This window comes from Callospermophilus lateralis, chromosome 2 (genome assembly GCF_048772815.1).
Source record: "Callospermophilus lateralis isolate mCalLat2 chromosome 2, mCalLat2.hap1, whole genome shotgun sequence".
In the NCBI taxonomy this organism is placed as follows: domain Eukaryota; kingdom Metazoa; phylum Chordata; class Mammalia; order Rodentia; family Sciuridae; genus Callospermophilus; species Callospermophilus lateralis.
Genome location: NC_135306.1, coordinates 187,465 through 208,168, shown reverse-complemented (window position 1 = coordinate 208,168; position 20,704 = coordinate 187,465). Strand labels below are relative to the sequence as shown.

The window sequence follows — 20,704 nt, the reverse complement described above, 5'->3', positions numbered from 1 at the left end:
TGTGGCTCAAGCGGTAGCGTGCTTGCCTGGCATGCGTGCGGCCCGGGTTCCATCCTCAGCACCACATACAAACAAAGATGTTGTGTCTGCAAAAAAATAAATATTAAAATTCTAAAAAAAAAAAAAAAAAAAAGATACTACTGGTTTACTGGTTTTTTTTAACTATTACACCCACAAGAGAAGCTCATCTGGCAGCAACAATAGTTGGAAAAATATACCAACAAATGTCTTCTTGAGATAAAGTGACACCTCTGATATTTATCTATTTTTATGCCTTGATCCCAGCCGATAGAATACTTTCAAAGACTTTTATGGCCATAGAAAATCACCACATTTTCTGTGGCTTGGATAGTTGTGTAACATCCCACATTTTGTTTACTGAGGGTGATGCTGGCTGTTGAGGATTTGGTCCCAAATATTGTACTTTATTCAAGCAGGACTAATGCCAAGTGTTCCTCAGATTTTCTTGCTAAATGGAAAAACATATTTTCTAAATTTTCTCATGTATCTAAGTCTCTTTATTTATTTATGGCTTTATCAAATAGACGCTCATACTATGAGTAGCATATTATCACATATATTCATAGATGGAAGGAGAGTCCAGAATTTTAATATTCTTCTTTATTTTAAGCATCACTCCACTTAACATCTGCATTTTATTGTGTTGCTAAGGTTGGAACCCAGTACTTTGTACATTCTGCACACACACTCTACCAGTAAACTGTGTCAACTGTTCCAAATTCCAACTTCAGATTCGGATTTCACTATTCAAATTGAATGTTACTATTTATATGGTTGGATTAGATAGGCCTCTTTATTGCTTTCAAGAATACCAAAAAATTGACATATATAGATTCAGATTGGTTCATGTTATGATTTATTGGTTTGTATTATCACAATATAGTTTCATAATATACATTAATGCCACATAACAATAAATACTTTATTTGGTACTCTAAATTAGAGTATTTAGATTGGGGTATTTTACATATTTTACTCTTCAGATAAATTTTTTTTTTAAAGTTTTGGTTTCATTTATTGAAAGAAAAACATGATAAAATTTTGATGGGGAACAGTATACTATACATCAAATGAGATAAAATGGTTATCTTTGCAATGATGAGTTTTATTTATCCACATGGTTTGTATAATGTAGTTCTTTATGTCCTTCATAGTTTTTTACTTTGTGGTAAGTTCTACATATTTCCCTTGAAAACATCTATATATGTGATATACTACACAGATATTACTTCTATATAATACTTATGTGATATTGTTCTGTTAAACTGAAAGTACGAAAAATCAAATTGTGCCTTGTCCCTAGAAACTGATTTTTCCCAAATTCTAGTGTTTATTTCATTTTGAAATTACCTCCTCTTTCCTTTTATCACCCAGATTTCAACCATATAAATCAACATAGCTCTAGCCTTATGCTACCATATAACTATATTGCTATCATGGTTCACTATTACAGTAGTTTCTATAGGTCTATGCTACTTGTTGAGGAGTATTACATATATATATATATATATATATATATGTATATATTTTATTAATAAATAACAGCAATTTACAATCCCTCTTTAATTCATGAGCATTTGTTTAATGTTCTCATCAATATAGTATAATTTTTTTCTGATTTTTTTTCTATTTCTCTAACTTGTTACAATTTTGAGAGGTTTAGAATTTGAATATTTCTCCTACATAAAGTGGTTATTCAAGTCTCTTGCCTCATTTTCATTTGGTGACTCTATCATTTCCTTTTTTATTAAAAGTGCTTAGCTATATGTGATGTCATTAGTTCTCCCACTCTATGACTTATGTTTGTTAATAGTTTATAAATTTTTAATGTTTTGTGTATCTTTTTGAAAATACATAATTGCCTTGTTTAGTGGTTTTTGAGATTTAAGCAAACAATGCCATTTCACTGATCTATATCCCCAGCCATTTCTAAAACCTTAATATAGACACATTGTCAGTAAGTGATCCACACTTACCTTAGTCTCCCAAATAGATAGCATTAGAGTTATGTACTTTGATATTTTCACTATAAGTCTATTTTTATGGAGGCAAGTAAAGGAAAATATTTGTACCAGTGTCCAAACTGCAATAAAATCCAGATACCTCAGTGGTAAGGTGGTGTCAGAAAAGCACCACATACATCTCTGAATCTTTTACTCTCTTTTTAAATAAAATTCCTGCTGCTTGCTTAAAAATTAAAGCACTATGTATGAGAAAGGTGAATGAGAATTAAGTCCTCTGGAGGCACTGATGTTTTTAATTCTGGTTGATTTAGTCACATGGTGTGGGGAGCTAGCAATTTTTCTATCTTTCCCAACTATTCTGAAAGAAACAAGTAGATGTACTGATTTGAAATGACAAAAATGCATTTCAGGGAGGTGATATTACAGAAATTTTCAGGGCACAATTTTGGAAATGTGGGAAAAATACATGCACATACATATACAGTTATATAGAGAAAAAGATAACATGAAGATGAATTTATTGTGCCACATGCATTGTACATGGAAGGTAATTATAAAATTTAAAAGATAAAGATATTAGGAAGTGAAGTGATATAAGACTCTATAATTGTAGAAAACATTAATAGCAATTTAGTAAAAAGAAAATATATTAATTCCATATGTATAAGCTTCGGTTTTCAGCTCTTCATCCGAATTTGATTTTCTCAAATGAGCTTTTGTGGATATGAATTTTTAAAAAATTTTTTTAGTTGTACATAATACTTTATTTTACTTATTTATTTACTTATTTATTTATGTGGTGCTGAGGATTGAACCCAGTGCCTCACACATGCAAGGCAGGTGCTTTACCACCGAGCTACAACCCCAGCACCTCCCCTTCCCCGCCATCACTCTCTGAATTTTTGTTGTTATTGTTGTTTTTGTTTTCAGGATTCAATAAGCTATGTTGCCATACTCTGTCCAAAACTCAAGTTTGTGTCTCTTTTACCACTTATTCTTATCTGCAAAGGCAGATGCCCACTTCATTCATTCTGTGCAATGAACTGATTTTTTTTCCATCCTTACAAACAATGTTTGGAATAACAAGCCTATTGGTGGGGAAGGGGGGGTCTTCCATATCCAATAATATGGCTCCTAGACTTTGTGAGGTTTGAGGATTCTTCCTTGCTTATTTACCACCATCTTTCCTATGAGAGGGGCTTGTCTATGGTCTTTGTTTGAGTCCTGTATCAACACAGAAGAGAAAAACTTCAAGTTTTCAACTGTGAACTGATAACCAAATACAAATTAGTTTTAAGCTTCTCTTTAAGTGGCCTGTGTATATACATTCATGTATATATTTAATTTGTACCAAAAACTGCTTATAAATGGCAATTCCCGTGAAGTAGATGATGATGACGTTGCAGGTAATTCTAGCATGTTTCCTAATGTACTGGTATTGGAGTCTGGATCATCCTGAAAAGATACATTTATTGAGTTTAACAGCTCTTTGGTAACTTTTGTATCTCCTAGTGAAAAGGGGGCTGGGAGAAGGGCTGTTCTTTTCATTGCTGCCCTCCACTTCACTTCTTTGCTTATTTTTCTGTTTCAGTTTGAGGAGCTAATGGCAAGAATGGCGATTTGACTACACTGGGTCTACTCTCTGTCATGCTGTCTTGTTCACTTCCCATGGCCATTTCTACACCATTCTCTGATTTAGGCTCATAATTGCAGGTGGCATTTGTCTGAGTTTCCTCAAAGATCTCTTCTATACTCTCATCCTCTGTGACTGGCTATTCTGGGTCCATTTCAGAATCTACATGGTCTCCACACAAGTAAAATTCTCAAAGTGCAGAAAAGCCATTCTTGATCATCTTTGTTAGTTTTAACTGGAGTTCAAGAGAGTTATTACAAGAGGGTTCCTGTTTCTTAACAAGTGCTGTTGGACCACCAGGACTCAAGGAAGTGCAAACAATTGGCGACTGAACTCTTGAGTCACTTTTCTCAGGGTCTTGAAAGGATTGTGATCCATCAGCAGACTCATTTAAATATTCTACATAGATCATGGAGGCCAAATCCTGTAGTCTCCCCAGTGGAATGTAACAAGATGGAGAATCTTGTCCATAAGCATTTTGGGATGTTCCACTGGCAGCGCACAACTGCACAGTACACCCATTAAGTGGCTCAGAAAAATTGGATTGACCATTACCGAAAGGGCTGTCCTTGTCTGCAGGGGCATCTAAATTCACTAGATTGGAAAAGGGCAGCAGACAATTTCTTCTAGATAGTTCACAGTTCTGATCCATCCTGGGCCACCATCAACCTGGAATCAAAAAAAAAAAAAAAAAAAATTCTGAGTTAATAAGGCCATCTGCATCTTCTCTTCAAAATGGCAGTCATTTCTCAGGGCCTAGTGGCCTCTATGCTTTTCTGCTGTACTTCCAAGGGTGTAAAAAGTTCTCCTGGCTGAAGGTGGAAAAATGGCTTCAGGGAACCTCAGCAAACTCCATCTTTTAGAAGCTGGCAAATCCTGCCACATAGAAACAGCCTGTCCCTTTTTCCTGCACTGCAGACTGATGGACACTTGGGTTAAACTAAAATTAAAATCCCTTTGGCTATCAAAATTCCTAAAAATCTCAAAACAGGAATTGTCCTCGTCCTCTCCCGCCCGGGGTCCAGCGGCCAGATCTCTTGAAGGGAGGGGGCTGCGGGATTCCAGAGGAGATTCTGGACACTACCCTAAAGGTACCCCTCCTCCTTCCTGGCTCCCGGGGGCGCAGCGGTCACAATAGCGCTGCACCCTGCGCCTAAGCCTTGGCAGCGGCAGTGCCCAGGCCGCGGGCAAGTCGGCCGAGGCGGATGCACCCCGAGTTCGCCTTCCCGACTGCAGGCCTGCCCGGTCCACAGCTGCAGGGCCCATAGGCCAGGACGCGGCGGCAGGTGAAGCCCAGTCTGGGTAGCCGCAGCCGCTACGGCTTGACAAACTGGCTGTTGCCGACACCGCCTGCCGGGGGCGCCCCTTCCCGCAGCTGCGGCAGCACCTCCCAGAGGCGCCGATCGCACTCCTCGACATTCAGCAGCAAAGTTCGCTGCTGGCCGCAGCAGCCCACCCCTCGGCGGCTCCCCGTGGGAGGGTAGGCCGAGGTGCGCACGGCGGGCGGGCGGCCGGCAGGACTGGGGCCGCGGGGCGGAAGTGCGCGGCGGCCGGACCGGCCAGGCCTGAGCCCCGCAGCTAGTGATGGGGGCGGGGAGGGGGCCCGCAGCTGCAGGGCCGTTGGCCACCAACCCCGCGCGGCCACCGGCCCTCCCCAGAGCCCCTCACCTCACGGCCACCACCCCCTTCCCCGCCCGGTCCTCTCCTCCCTCCTCCGCCCGCCCACCGCCCAAGGCCCGTCCAACAGCCCGGGCCGCCGGCTCGGCCCGCGTCAGTCCCGGCCTCCGCCTTTGGTCACAGCCAGGGCTCCCCGTCCCCTGGGCACCTGCCCTCAGCCGGCCTCTCCTGACGCAGGGCTCACTAGGCGGTTGGGGCTGGGGTCTTCGGAGGCCTCGAGCAGGCGCGGCCGCAGGTGAACCCGCCGCTCGGCCGCACCCCAAACCCACACCACCACGGACCAAGCTGAGCAGGAAACCCAAGGGAGGCAGCAGCTCGGTCGGCCTCCCTCAGCCAAGGCTTTGCCGCCCCAGGCTCACTCCCGTGCGGGCTCCACGCCGCGAGGCACAGGGCTGTGTCTTCCGAGGCGCCGCGCGGACAGCAGCCCTGGAGAAGTGCGGAGGCCGGGCACTGGGCCCCGCGGGCTCCACATCCCCTCCCCCACCCCCTTTCCCTTTCCCCTCCCCCTGGCGTCTTCCTTCCCCTGCCCGGCCGGGCGGGGCGAGGGCGGGGCGAGGGCGGGGCGAGGGCGGGGCGAGGGCGGGGCGAGGGCGGGGCGAGTGGCTCGGGGGGGCCGGTCGGGGTACCCGCTGGGGCACTGCCTCCTTGGCCAGGGCCTCAGCGGAGAGATGAGGCCTTGCGACCCCAAAGCGAAGCCCACGCCCAGCACCAGAGCCGGGCACTTATCTTACTATGAAGGAGCTTGGAAGCACAGTTTAAGTCAAATTATGAAGAGGATTCATATGTTGTAAGTTTGACACGCAGCCACAAAGGCTGTGATTGTAGAAGCAAAGAGTAATATTTAATGTAGTAACTTCCGGGATCGTGAGCTCAAGACCTTGTTTAGGTCTGGTTAATTGGCACGCGCCTGTTTTGAAGCCTGAACAGTAACTTCAGCACATTAAAGCTCTGAAATGTTAGCTGGCAATAACTATTAATGAAATGAGAAAAGTTTTATTTCTCATGTTTAAGGGATCTCTTAGGTTTTTTAGTAAATGTAAAGATCTGAAGGCAGAAGTCAAGAACCTAAACATCCTTCTGAGTGCCATCTCATTGAAAGTTAGGGTGATACCAATAAACCTCTAAGTGTAATGGCATCTTTAAATAATTACCTTTATCTATTCTGGGAGACCAGTCTAAAACATACACACTATTTCTAGGCAGCTCTTGTTATACTGGCAAGGCATTTTCACAATCCATCCATTTATGAAAGGTGTCAATTTTTATTGTAGAATGTTTTGAGCAATATTACATTGGTGGATATTTTATGTAAATAACTGGCCTGTATAGGAACAAAATTTACTTTAATAATCTTTCTGACTATTGTGCAAATAAGCAAATATAGTATTAATCTTTAAAAACTAGCATGATTGGCTGGTTTAGGTTTCTTTGATGCTTTCTTTTCCTCAAAAGGTACTTCCAGACAACCATTTTACCATATGATAAACATAGGTGAAATTGACCATTATAGTCAGTACAATTAATCTAGGATTTAACTTAGTTTCAATCCTTCCATCAGCATTTATCTTACTATGAAGGATCTTGGAAGTATAGTTTAAGTCAAATTATTTATGGGTGGACTTTCCAGTACACACTGCACTGTACATTAAAAATGGTCCTGAGAAAGTGTTTCAGAGAAGTTTTTCCCCCCATAATTTTTACTTACCTTGCAAACTCATGAAGCTGCAATGCTGTAAATTTTGCAGCTGGAAATTTACCTTCCTGTGACAGGTTTTTCAGTAATTATTATGACAACAAGTTTAAGGTCTCCTTTGAAATCTGATTTAATTTACTGAATCATGTTTAGAAGCAGTAAGACTCTCAAGTATCACAATTAAGAAAAAAATTTCTAATATCTAATGTGTGCCTATGGGGTCTTGTTTTCCCCCTTCTTTTATTTAATAAATTGAAAAGAGCAATAGTATTTAGCTTAATTTATAGACAATAGTACAAGAATTTAAATAATAATAATAATAATAATAATAATTCAACATCTTTATTTGTTCCTGAGTTTTGACAAAAGTTGTCTATTGGCTATGTTAAGTCTAACATTAATAAGTTGGAGAGGTATTATAGTGAATAGAAATTTAATTTTTAATAAAGTATGATTTAATTTTTTACTCTAATATAAATATTAAAAATAAAAATATGATATTTGTATTTTGAAATTAGCTTTAGTTAAACTTTAATTGACTAATTTACTTTGGAATGAGACAAGAGACATAGTTTTTAACTTAGCAGCCATGGCCTTTACTAGGGTCATGAGATGTGGTGTCATTGGTGACAGGCCTTATGGGACTTCAGGGACATCCAGAGAGGCTGCAACAGTGAAGGTCTTTTACATTTTCACTTTCTTCTTTGTTACAAACACTGGCACAAACTAGTTTTAGAATTGGCTGCTCCAGTCTTAGGATGATACGTTTTGCCAGTACCTCAGGGTTTGAGAGTCCTCATTTTTATTGCCTTCCTGTAAACAAAAACTGATATTTGGTATCTGGCCACATTAAGAAAGATGAATTTCATTTCTTTGGTATTAGATGTCCCATTGAATGGGTAGCTGAGAGAAACCCACCTCACAGGCTGGAGAATTTGAGTATAGGGGACATGAAGGCACGTACAGAGAAGAACATCACTTACAAGGGCTTGGAGTTGAACCTAGAAAATCAAGGATCAACAATATATGTTTAAATTTTACATCATAGAAAAAAATGTGAAAATAGGTAGTACACATTACATGGTCATGATGAAAAAATATCGTGGTCAACGGTGAAGAAAAAGTCCAAGCTCCCTACTTCCAGAGCCCACAGGTATCCCATACTGTAATAACTGGTCATTTCTCTGGTTTCTCAGATTTGGACATATAAAAATGACAAAATTATTCATACTCAAAAGTATTTCACATTGATCTATTTTCATTTTCTATGAGAAACAAGGAGAATATTAAATTTATGCTAAAGTTATAGTAATTAACATACCATAGAAATGTACAAAAAAAAAGTAGAGAGATATGTTAAAACAAAAAAAAAGTTGTATCTATTTTTCTTTTGAAATGAGTGAATCAGTAGGCATCACAATACTGGACCTTAAACTATACTACAGAGAAATAGTACAAAAAAAAAAAAGGTACCAAAAGACGTGTAGACCAATCTCCTACTAGAAAAAGGTGCCCAAAACATAAATTGAAGAAAAGATAGCCTCTTCAATAATCAGTGCTGGGAAAACTGGAAATCCATGTGTAGAAAGATAAAATTAAACCTCTATCTCTCACTATACACAAAAATCAATTCAAAGAATATCAAAGACCTAGACATGAGAATGGAGACCCTGTGCCTAACAGAAAAAAAGAGAAGGTTCACATCCTCATCATTAGGACTTGACTTCTTGAACAAGACTCCTAAACACAAACAGCAAAATTAGGAATCAATTAATGGGATGGATTCAAACTAAGAAGCTTATTCTCCACAAAGGAAACAATCTATAACATGAAAAAAGAGACTACAGAATGGGAAAATAAATCTTTACAACACACACATCAAATAGAGCAGTAATCTCCAAGATATGTAAAGAACTCAACAAATTTAATGCCAAAAAAAAAGAGAGAGAGAGAGAGAGAGAGACATAACCCATCAATAAATGGACTAAGGAACTGAACAGACACTTCACAGAAGAAGAAATACAATTGATCAATAAACATATATATATATATTAAAAAAGACCATCATCTTTAGTAATTAGAGAAATGCAAATCAAAGCTATTTTTATATTTAATTTCACTACAGCCATAGTTGCAATTATCAAGAATACAAGCAATAATAGTGTTCATGAGGATGTGGGAGAAAAGGTACACTCATGCATTTCTGGCGGCCACATCAATGTAGAGTAGGTCAATTCACAATAGCTAAAGTATGGAAACAACCTAGGTATCCTTCAACAGATGAATGGATAAATAAAATATATGTGTGTGTGTGTGTGTGTGTGTGTGTGTGTGTGTGTGTGTGTAATATTATTCAACCCTAAAAAGAATAAAATTATGCCACTTGCCGGCAAATGGATGGAACTTGAGAATACCATGCTAAGCTACATAAACCAATAGCAAACTTCCAAAGGCTGAATATTTTATCTCATTTGCAGATGCTAATTCACAATGAAAGGCACTAGGAAAGAAAAAATGCACTTTGGATTAGAGAGAGGGAAGTGAAGGGAGGGAAAGAGGTATGAGGTTTTGAAGGATAATGAAATGGATCAGATATTATTACCCTGCATGCTTATACAATTACATGACTGGTGCAATTCTACATCATGTACAACAAGAAAAAATGTGAAGTTATACTTCATTTATATATGCTGTGTCAATTATACTGTTATGTATAGCTAATTGTAACAAATGCAAAAAAGATAGAATCAAACAAATTACAAACTATTAAGAATTAAAACACCGTTTTACTGAAATAGAAGGCAACATACAAACCAATGCACAGAAAAGAGAAGGAGGATAAGCCCAGACACTCACTTCACACTCATCTTTGAGAAGAGGGCCAATAATACAGAATGGATAAAGGATAGTCTCTTTAACAGATGGTGCTGAGGACACTCACTATCAACATGTGGAAGAAAGAAAACCAAAACCTATCTTACACCATATCAAAACATCAACTCAAAGAGGAAAAAATGTAACAGTGAGATATGAATCTGTAAAATTCTTGGAATAAAATACTGGGATCCCATTTACCAATCTCTTCCAATCCTACTAAGGTGACAAATATGATTTTTACTCTGAGTTGATCACTACACAGTATTACATGTATTAAAGTATCATGCTATACCACACAAGCAGTTGAAGTTGCTATTTTTCAATGTAAAATAGAAAAAAAAGAAAGAAGAGCATAAGTTTGTGATCAAAATATAAAAAGAAAACACAGAAGAAACACTTTATAACATTGCTTTAGGAAATGGTCCTTTGGCTATGACAGTAAAAGAACATGGGACAGATCCATAAACAGATAGGTACAATTTCATTAAACCAAAAGCTTCTGCACAGCACAGCAAAGCATGAACAGGGAAATTATTCAACTGTTGGAATGAGATAAATTACTTACACATCACCTGAGAATACTATAAAGTGTAAAATATACACAAAAACTCCTTATGTCTCTATTACAATAAAAAACTTGAGGAAAAAACAGTGAACACGCTGGGCACAGTGGGACATATCTTGAATACCAGTGGTTTGAGAAGCTCAAGTGGGAGGATCAGAAGTTAAAAACCAGCCTCATCAAATTAGCCAGGCCCTAAGCAACTGAGTGAGACCCTGTCTCTAAATTAAAAAAAAAAATAATAATCTGGGGATGTGGCTCAGCGATTAAATGCTGTGGGTTCAATTCTAGTGTCAAAAAAAAATGTAAACAGAGAGTATAATGTTGTTTGCAAAGAAATGTGGCTAGGGTAAAATGGGGTGCTGAATCTTCAATGGATATAAATTTTCAATTGTATAAGATAACTTCTAGATATTTGCAGAATAATTCTGTAGTTGAACTTTACAATACTATAATGTTCACTTCTGTTTTCAGAGTACATATATCCTACTTAGTATTCTTACTATTGTGCAAGGGAGGAAGGAAGGAAGGGATGAAGGGAGAGAAGGATGATGGAGAGAGAGGAGGAGGCAGAAGGCAGGGAAAGGGGACTGGCCCCATGATGCTCTTCCTACACAGTCAGGATTTCTGCTCAAAGTGGACCTGTCCTTGATAGAATATTCTGCTGTTGCTATCATAATTTTTATTGATTTTATCTTACTACTTATTTTTCATAAGTAAATTCCAAGAAGGCAATGGACCACAGGTATGAACACAGCACATGAATGTAACCTGCAGGTATACTGCTTTGGCCACCTCATGCACATTGAGTTTTCATTTCCCTAATCACAGAAGTCCAGTGGGCCAAGGAAATATGGGAGCTAAGAGAAAGCTGGGTACAATGTGACCGTGTCCTATCCACAAGTCAGTAAAAAAAGGAGGGTGATGAAACCCAGGGAGGCCACACAGTAATGTCCACCAGAATTAGATAAATACAGAAAGAAGACTGCCTTGTCACTCAAGGTACTTCTCTGTGTTGGCCCACCTCTCCAGCTGAGGATGTGAAGGGAAAGGGAAAGCAGGGTGATCCACAGTCACTTTTCTTCCAGTTCTTTCAATCTCATTTACAAATCAGTTGGAGAAACTGTCCACAGTTATCAAAGTGTAGTAAAAACTATTGCACTGGTTCTGTGTAACATATTCACTGCTTTGGCATTAATGAACACAACATGGATGTTCAAGCGCTACAATATGACTTGCTTGTAAGTTTGCATTTAGAATTGATATGGCATACTTAACGATAAATGTTAGAAGTCTTGCTAATAATTTAAAATGTTGTAATAAGAAGGGCAATTAAAAGACAGACAAAGTGTACTATGACATGTGAAGAGATCACAGAAGAAAGAAATAGGTTTCTGTGGCATGCTGTCAATGGCACAGGTCACCTGCTTTTAGACAGGGACTCTAAGTTTTCATTTTGCATTGGGCCCAACAAATTACACAAGTTGCCCTAAAAATATCAGTAAAAAGGAGCATATTTCACTGGAGAAGGTGCTGATTCTGTGATCTGGTAAGATAAACTAAAAAATGAGCCTGAACATAGAAGGAGGAAGAGAAGAAAGAGTAAGAGGAGAGTCTCCCAAGGTGTCCCACATGTGGATGCCTGACAAATGACATAAGAACTAAAGTAAAAGATGCTGAAAGAGTGAAAGCTGAAAAAAATATGAGCAATAAAATAAAAACCTTTAACAGTAAAATATAAGTGAAAGCAACAAACTCATATGTATTTAGTGATAAAAATAATTGACTTCATTGATAAAAAGTGATGAGAACAGACAAATCTTTCATATAGAAGAGTTCAAAACAATACAGGAGAATAGCATCCCCTCCTTCATGTGGAGCTTAGTATTCTTGTCTTTTTAGGAGTGGGCAGACGCAGTGACTTAAATGCAATAAATAGTGAAGGAATAAGGGGAAAGTATTGCATTCCCAAAGGATGAACCTGGCACAAACTACTACTTTGACAATGGATGGACTGTAGCACTTCAAATATTTCAGTGACCATCAGGTAACCTCATCATGCTGTGGCAACAGGCATTTCAAATCCATACTATTCCTTCCAAAATTATTTAATCAATTATTTTTACAGGTAACTGACAATGAACATTTTCACAAGCAGGAAACAAACTATAGGATATTCTCTCCCTCGGTGTTTAGTGCCTACCTTTTAGTAATCAAATAGAATAATTACTTTTAATTTGTTTTTAATTAGCAAATATTTATTGCACATGGTAATGAAATCGAGCATAATATTTCCAAATGCATGGTACACAGTGATCATATCTAATTATCTATCTTCTACTTTCATCCCTTGTCCTGCCCCAGCACCCTTCCTACTCTCAAGAAATTACTATTGGGCTTCCATATTACTTTTAAAAAATAAATTCCAGGGTGTAGGTGGCAAACACAGTAATAGAAAAAAAGATTTCTGCAGCCACAAACAAGCCCTTGCTGGAATGAACTCTCCCCACACCTCAGAGACCATAAATGTTAACACCTGGCTGAGTCCCCTTTATCTCATTGTACACAATCAGAAAAACAATCTCCAGCTACTGCTTTTACTATGCTGACCTTAATTTTTCCATAAATCATCCAATTGGCTTCAATTCTCACCACATGAGAACAGGGGTTCCACTGAGATCATCAGAGACCACTAGGGGCACCAAATCTCAAGGTCCCTCCTTTGTCACCCTATAGTTCACATTTTAGTGGTTTTCAGAACAAGAAGTTCTAACTTTCTTTTTAAAATCATCTCTTCCAGAAATCCATGTCATTATATTTTCCTGGTTTTCTTTTCTTTTTAAAGAAAGAGTGAGAGAGAGAGTTAATTTTTTAATACTTATTTTTTAGTTTTCAGCGGACACAACGTCTTTGTTTGTATGTGGTGCTGAGGATTGAACCTGGGCCGCATGCATGCCAGGCGAGGGGGCTACCTCTTGAGCCACATCCCCAGCCCATTTCCCTGGTTTTCTATCTCCTTAACTGGATGCCCTCACTGTCCATCTCCTTCATGGACCTCTCTTCTTCATTGCTAACTATAGGTGTGTCCCCAACTCAGAGAAATGCTCCCTGTACTTCTGTATCTTCACCCACACCCAGGATTATGCTAAGTCTCATGGCAATATTTTCCACATTCCCCTGCCTCCCAAATATCCATTTTCTTCCCAGTCCTCTCTTCTCACCTTCAGACATGTTCATGTGGATATCTAAGAGAAATCACAAACATCAACGCAAAAGCCTTCCTCAAGATAGCACTCTTTTCCCTGTCTCATGTGGTCTTTTGCCCCATACAGGATTGGGTATCAGCAAGTACCTTAGAGTGCTCACGTCAAAAGTTCAGCAATTGTCCTTGGTCTTTTCACCATTACACTCACCTCAACCCATCCCCAAAACCAGCTTATCCTAAAGACAATATTATAAACATATGTGTGTGAGAGAGAGAGACAGAGAGATACATATATTCAAAATATATAAGTATACAATTATATGTATATTAAATATCTATAAAATATATAAATTTAAATACATAAATCAGGTTAAACCACTTTATTCCTGTTACCAAGTCATGCCATCATGTTATACAATACATATTCTATTGATAATCACATCCATGGGGACAGTTCTGCTAAATGGCCACAAATCCTCGTCATACCAAGAGACTTAAAAGCTGCTTTTGCCAAAAAGGACTGATGGACAACCACAAGTGAGATAACACTTGACATCTCTGAGATATATTTATTCTATTTATTGGCTTGTAATAATCACAGCATAGAAAAGAGAAAGAAATGCCTGCAATATTAGTAAGGACTCCTGAAACATCCCAGGCACAACATGAGTAGGAAGAAGCCATAACTGAATTGAAACCCTTACCCCACTTCTGAATGAAATTTTGAAAAATAAATATACATATATGTAAATAAATATGTATGTTCACACACACACACACACACACACACACACACTGGATAGTGAGTGTAACTTCCTTTCACTGCTGGATGATTAATTTCATAATACAATTAATGAAGAGTTGTATAAAAAAAATTTAAAAGCTGCTTGTAAAACAATTACTGAAGGGCTTTCTAAAATTTTTAGTAAACAAGTCAGTCAATAAGAAGGCAGATACTCTGTTGGACGCTAGACAAAGTCAAAAGTTTGGTTCTGGCGCCATCTGGTGTCTAATTAGGAGTTAGCATGTCTAACAATGGAAAGTACCCAAAAGTACAAGTAGGGATGAGACAAGAATTCTTGAAATCTCAATAAGGGGTGGGGAGATTGCAAGTGGAGAAGCAAGAAAGGGAGGGCTTCTTAAGGAGGCCTTTATCTCACAGGTAGCACCAAAATTTCAATGCCATTTCATTTTGCATAAAGACCACAAGACATGCACTTACACTAAGGAGTGACCCTGCAAAGAGGTATCCAGATGGTGGCCGCTAGCACACCCAGCACAAAGACCACAGGTGCAATCAGAGCCACAAGTACCCTGCCAATCTATCTCCAGGCCCTGGCCAGTGTCTCCAGACTGAGTGGCCATGCCTCAAGATGGTGGCAGTGTTGGCAGCAAACCTGCAGTCTCCAGTGGGTATCCCAAAATTGCTGTGGTCATGTGTAAACAGATCTGTGAGTACTGTGACAATGGACTTGCAGACATCAGAGGACAGTGATCCATGATCCACCTGCAGTCTGCAAGCAGGCAATAGGCAGGTAAATGGGCCTTGACAGCTTTTCCATGTGACCGTTTTGCCTCATTTCTTCTGCCCTGTCTTAATCAAGGCTGCCAGAGCCCTTTATCCATTATCCACAGAGAAGCCAGTTTTCCATAAACAAAATCAGATCATGACACTCTCCTGGTTTAAAACCTTCTACTGCATCTGGAAAAATCCAAACCTGTGTCTAAAGACAAAGCCCCAGGTGACCTGGGCCTGCTTCTCTCAACTACAGTCACCCTCCTCACAGCACTGAGCCACTGTGGCTTTCTTTCAGGCCTTGGAACTCATCAGACTCCTAACCCACCTTAGCTCCTCTGCAAATGCTGTGTCCAGTGTCTAGCCCCATTTGTGTGTGTGTGTGTGTGTGTGTGTGTGTGTGTGTGTGAGTGTGAGTGACTGGATCTGTCTTCAAATCTTGGTTTAAATGTTTTATCTTTGGACAAGTTTTTTTCTGATCATTTGATTATGTTTATGTGTTTATGCTTTGCTCATTTTTGTCATTTTACCTTTATCAGACTATAAATTTAGTAACAGGGACCACTGGAATGTGACACAAATGAGGCTTCTAATAAGTACTTGTTGAAGGAAGGTGTGCCTTTTCTGTATTCCACAGAACACAGGCCATAAAAGTACAAATAAAATGACTCAGTAAAGTCTATGATGATGGTCAGCAAAAGATAAGAGGAAAGAAAAAGAGCTGAGTTAAGGCCACAAATGGTGTTAAAATGCCATGCAGTGTATACTCTTCTGTATTAAATGTTTAGAGTGAAAAAAAAATAATGACACAGAAAGATTCATGGTTCCTGGAACTACAAAAGAAGTAAGAATGAAATGGCTACAATTGAGTAAAAGATTGTCTTTTGGCGTAGAAAAAAGTTTCTGATAGACTGTGGTGATAGGTGCACAACAGAGTGGTTGTGCTAATGCCTAGAATCAGAACTGGGTACTTCACAAATCAATTTCATTGTGGGTAGAGTACATCTCAATAAAGATATTATTTTTTAAAAATAGGGGTACATGAGATGAACTGCTGTGAAGCTGCTATATCACACTAACAAAATCGCAAGCCCTCAAGAGTCAGGCCATATTATTGATCATTTTATCTGCAGAGCCTAGCACACAGCTGGGACTTACTGCATGAATGATGACTGGATACTAGAGACTGTCATTTGGAAATGAATACTCTAACCACTAGATCTAGCTAAGCTTTGTTCAGCTCTGATTTCAGTAAAGAGTGAGCCCTCATGAGATATAATTTCACATTAACCAGATATGAAACTTAGTAGTCCAAAAAGACTCCCACATCTATGCCAGTATTTGATAATTATGCACACACATAAAAGACCTATAACGTGGGAAGTCCAGCTCACAATCACTGAACTTCACAGAGGTACAAAAGAAACTTCCCAGAATCGAGCAGTCTCCCCTGACACCTGACTGAACATGGCACCACAATTTCAGAGGCTGGGTAAAGTGTCTTCTTCCATATGTTCACCCTCATGGGCAAGTGGAGATGGACTCCATCCCAGGAATACATAAAAATGATCAGAAAGGTACCATTTGAACACTGAGGTTCATCCTGAGCTCCACCTCTCACATATTCTTTGGCCTTAAATAACCTAGTTACTTTCTTTTCCCATCTAGTTATCCACAGAATCTGAGTGATAAGACTTCTGCTGTTTTTATTCAAAGTATGCATTGAAGACTGAGAAGTCCTGCAGGCAGGTATGTAAAGCATTTGCCTCCACATCATTTACATGGGATGCATGTCTCCTACCCCAGCTTCCAGAATATTAAACTCTTGTCATTAAAAGTTACATGGCCAACTCAAATGGAACCAAGTCTTTCTAAGGTTCCACCCTTCTAGGGCTATTCAGTTTGCACAGAAAGAGTTCCTGGCCTGCCACACACCACCAGTAGCATCATGGCTTCAGCTACTTGCAGTCTCTGAGACAATACTAGAGACCTCCATCACTCCAGCTGCATTCAGCAGTGAGGCAGACCTCACACATGACCATCCACCTACTGCCAGCTGTGCCCATGACGTGGTCCAACACTGTCTGTGAGGAAGCCCTTCTCATGCCTCCTGACAATGTGAAAGAAAAGATGAAGTTCTCATCATAATCTTGGTTGCTGAGGCTTTCATTATGCACAGTGGGGTTCTGGGTAAGTCACAGTCAGGCAATGGAGTTAACAGGCTGGATTCTATCAGTTGAACCAACATAACACTTTCCATCTTTCACTTACCCACTCTCAGGAACACTGTTTTGCATCAGAATAACATTAGCTTAGAAAAAAAGAATTCTATGACTTATCCTCCTGAATATGGTCAGAAGAGAAGCAACCAAAAGGACTTTCTGGGCTTTGGAAACCAGCACTTGGAAAAGCACCAGCGGCATTTTACAGGAGCTGAGGCCACTGGGGCAGAGGGGCTGTGCCTTGGCTGAAGCAGATCCTTTACCCACCCAGTCTGCTGGGAGTCCCAGAGCTCATCTGCACAGCCCTGCAGAGAAATCCACCTGCAACGGCTCAAGGCTACCTGCCCAGACATTAGTTGTGCTTGACCGTTTTTTGTTTGTCTGGAGGGGAGCATACAGCACAGTCTTCACTAATTTGAACACATGTGGGCGAATTACTTACTTGCTTGGCATCTAGTGCTGAATCTCACTACTCTAGCTCCATAAATCAATCTCCCAGCTCCATAAATGAACCTGGGGTGCCCCTGGACAAATCCTTTTTGGTGACATTCCAAGCTGCCAGAGGATAGAATCACATGCTCCCAGAGGCAGTTCCAGGAGGCATTCAGAGCAGGTAGTCTACCCAGATAAAGCTCTCACCAAAGCCAGGAGCGGGCCTGAGCCAACCAATCTGCCCTGTCTCTGCCCTAGTCCCAGCTGCCTCAATCCCAGGAGATCAGACCGTTCTTGTGTTTCTACTCAGTGCTGTTCCTTCCAAGACTCCAGCTGCTCCCCCCCACCCCATTGCCTATAGCCCCTGATCTCCACTTGGCACTGGTTACCAACCTCACTCTAACACTTGCCCAGTACCTTAATCTTCCCACTGACACTGACCTTTTCCTCCATACTTATCTCAGCCCCTTATTCTCATGGTCACTCACTAAAATGTGTCAATCCATCTCAGGTTCCATTCTTTTTTTTTTTAATATTTATTTTTTAGTTATCGGTGGACACAACATCTTTGTTTGTACGTGGTGCTGAGAATCGAACCCGGGCCGCACGCATGCCAGGCGAGCGCGCTACCACTTGAGCCACATTCCCAGCCCTCAGGTTCCATTCTTAAGTCTAGACTTCCAATACCCTACAAGTTAGTCCAGTTTACCTGGGAAGCACAGCCTTGGCAACAGCCTGCACAGCAAGAGATGACAGCAGAGATCAAAGAACAGCAGGAGCAAGGAGGGCACAACCCAAAGGAAAACCTCAGGAAGAGGCATGGAGCTTGACTTTATTTGCTGATACACATTTATTCAACTCTTCTGGTTCTTTAAGGGTAAAAATTTACGTCATAAAAACATTCAACTCTACCATGTTCCTGGATTCTATCACCTGAGCTCTTTGAATGGGAGGAGAGGCCCAATGTCTGGGATTGGCTGAGTGGTCTAAGTGAGAACAAGAAGACTAGGCCTACACCCACTTACTTCCTGTTTTTTGTTCACTCTAACAATTCATCCGATTCACAGGTGCTCGCTAACTGTATGATATTTGTCTACTTGTTATTCCATCCCTTATAAAACTCAGAAAACATGGACACCTATAACCCCCTTGCAAACACCTTTAACATTCTTGTTTCTGAACTTCTTTAGCTGACTTCTGCACAACTGCATCAGAAACTCTCAACTTTACTGGAAAAATCCATCTCCACACACTGTAACTCTGCACCTGCACTCACCGTTTCCCACAAACAGTGAGTTCCCTGGTTTGCCACGGACTCAGGATGATTATTAACACTTTCACCTCTCTTCTAGTGGTCCATTTCACCTGGAACTCAAAAGCTCTTTGCAGTATTCAGAGATAGTTCAAGTCCACAAAAAAGACATTGATTTCTCATAAGTAATCTATCAAAAAATATTCATCTATAACTGTTTTTTTGGTTTCTGACCTGTTAGAGTGAATGTTGTCCCTGAGTTTATTAAGTGCCTCAAAGCATAACCACATACATTTATGAGGTTCTACCCTTCATAGCCGTCAGGCCCTGGTCCTCATCTGGGAATGGCCTAGTACCTCACCCACATCCCCTTCAATAGGGGTTTGCTCCTCTCATGTATTCACACTCTCTTGAGCATCTTCCCAACCTCACTCTCCATCAGATAATTTCAATTGGCATACAAAAATTATCTGATACTTCTCACCTTAAGGTAAAATCACTACCCTTACTTTCCTGTACCCACTATGGACTCTACACCATACTCTGCAGCCATTCACAAGAACACCAAACAGTTACCTTAATTTACTATCTTTTCCTTTAATATACATACACTTAACTTAGTAAGCCTTTCCTAACTACAGAAATTAAATGAAGACCAACATTTCTAACACCCGATTATCTTCTAATTTCAGTATATTTTATCAATTTATCAACATAAATTTTTCAGTAACCTGCTTAAAAATATAAGTTTTCAGTCTTATATGAAAATACTTTCACCTTCTCTCTACTTTTGAATGCTGGTTTAGCAGGACAAAATTCTATCCTGACAGTTACATCCCATGGCTTTTTGAAGGTATTATTACATTATTTTCTTCATTATTACTTTCTGATATGAGGTATGAGGATAGGAAGCATAGTCAAATGATTAAAACATTAAGCATAGTCAAATGATTAAGACATTATTGGCCTATGTCATATATTATTACACAACCTGTGTAATTTTAAATCATGTGCAGCCTGAAGAATGAGAAATTATATTCCATTTATGTGTGATGTGCCAAAATGCTTTCTACTGTCATGTATAAATAATTCGAAAAAAATAAAGATTCATTTTTCTAAACTTTCATGAAAGCCTGTTTTAAAATTCCATTTCTGAATTCGTAAGTTAGTTAATAAGGGACCACAACTAACTAGAAGTTGGAAAAAAGTAGGTTTTCTGTTGTGGTGTTTCATGTTATAGATCTAAACTATGATTGACTTCACTCAAAATTCATTTTATACCTATCAATTATAATGTTCTTATTCTTCAGTTTTATTTCCAACCTTAGCAGTAGTAAATAGTTTTATTTTAGGAAGTTGGTTTTTCTCAAATGTCATTTGAATGTACACTGATACTTTTGTAATCATGATGAAATTCTTCAGATCTTCAGCGAGCTGCAAATTCATGATTCACATTCATTTGCAGGACATTTGCCTATGGGTCCCTGTCAGGGTCTTAATGAGTAATCAAAATGGAGAGCATTCAATCTGTGAATGTCAAAATCTTTTCTGCTATAGATGTTTTGTGAAATTTGCAAAAGATCAGCTTCATAGGACCTCCACTTTCTTTCTTTTTTTTTTTTTAAGAGAGAGAGAGAGAGAGAATTTTAA

The 20,704-nt window shown here is 39.5% G+C and overlaps 2 long non-coding RNA genes across 2 annotated transcripts; one reads left to right on the top strand and one right to left on the bottom strand.

The window, feature by feature from the left end:
• Positions 1 to 860: 860 nt before the first annotated feature.
• LOC143392164 (uncharacterized) lies at positions 861 to 5,771 on the bottom strand. The gene is made up of 3 exons (XR_013090313.2): positions 5,444 to 5,771; positions 4,174 to 4,287; positions 861 to 3,440 (listed from the first exon to the last, which is right to left on the bottom strand). It is a non-coding gene; the product is annotated as an uncharacterized LOC143392164 (long non-coding RNA).
• A 139-nt stretch (positions 5,772 to 5,910) lies between these two features.
• Positions 5,911 to 20,185, top strand: LOC143390608 (uncharacterized). The gene is made up of 3 exons (XR_013155302.1): positions 5,911 to 6,082; positions 16,817 to 16,897; positions 18,350 to 20,185. It is a non-coding gene; the product is annotated as an uncharacterized LOC143390608 (long non-coding RNA).
• Positions 20,186 to 20,704: the final 519 nt, after the last annotated feature.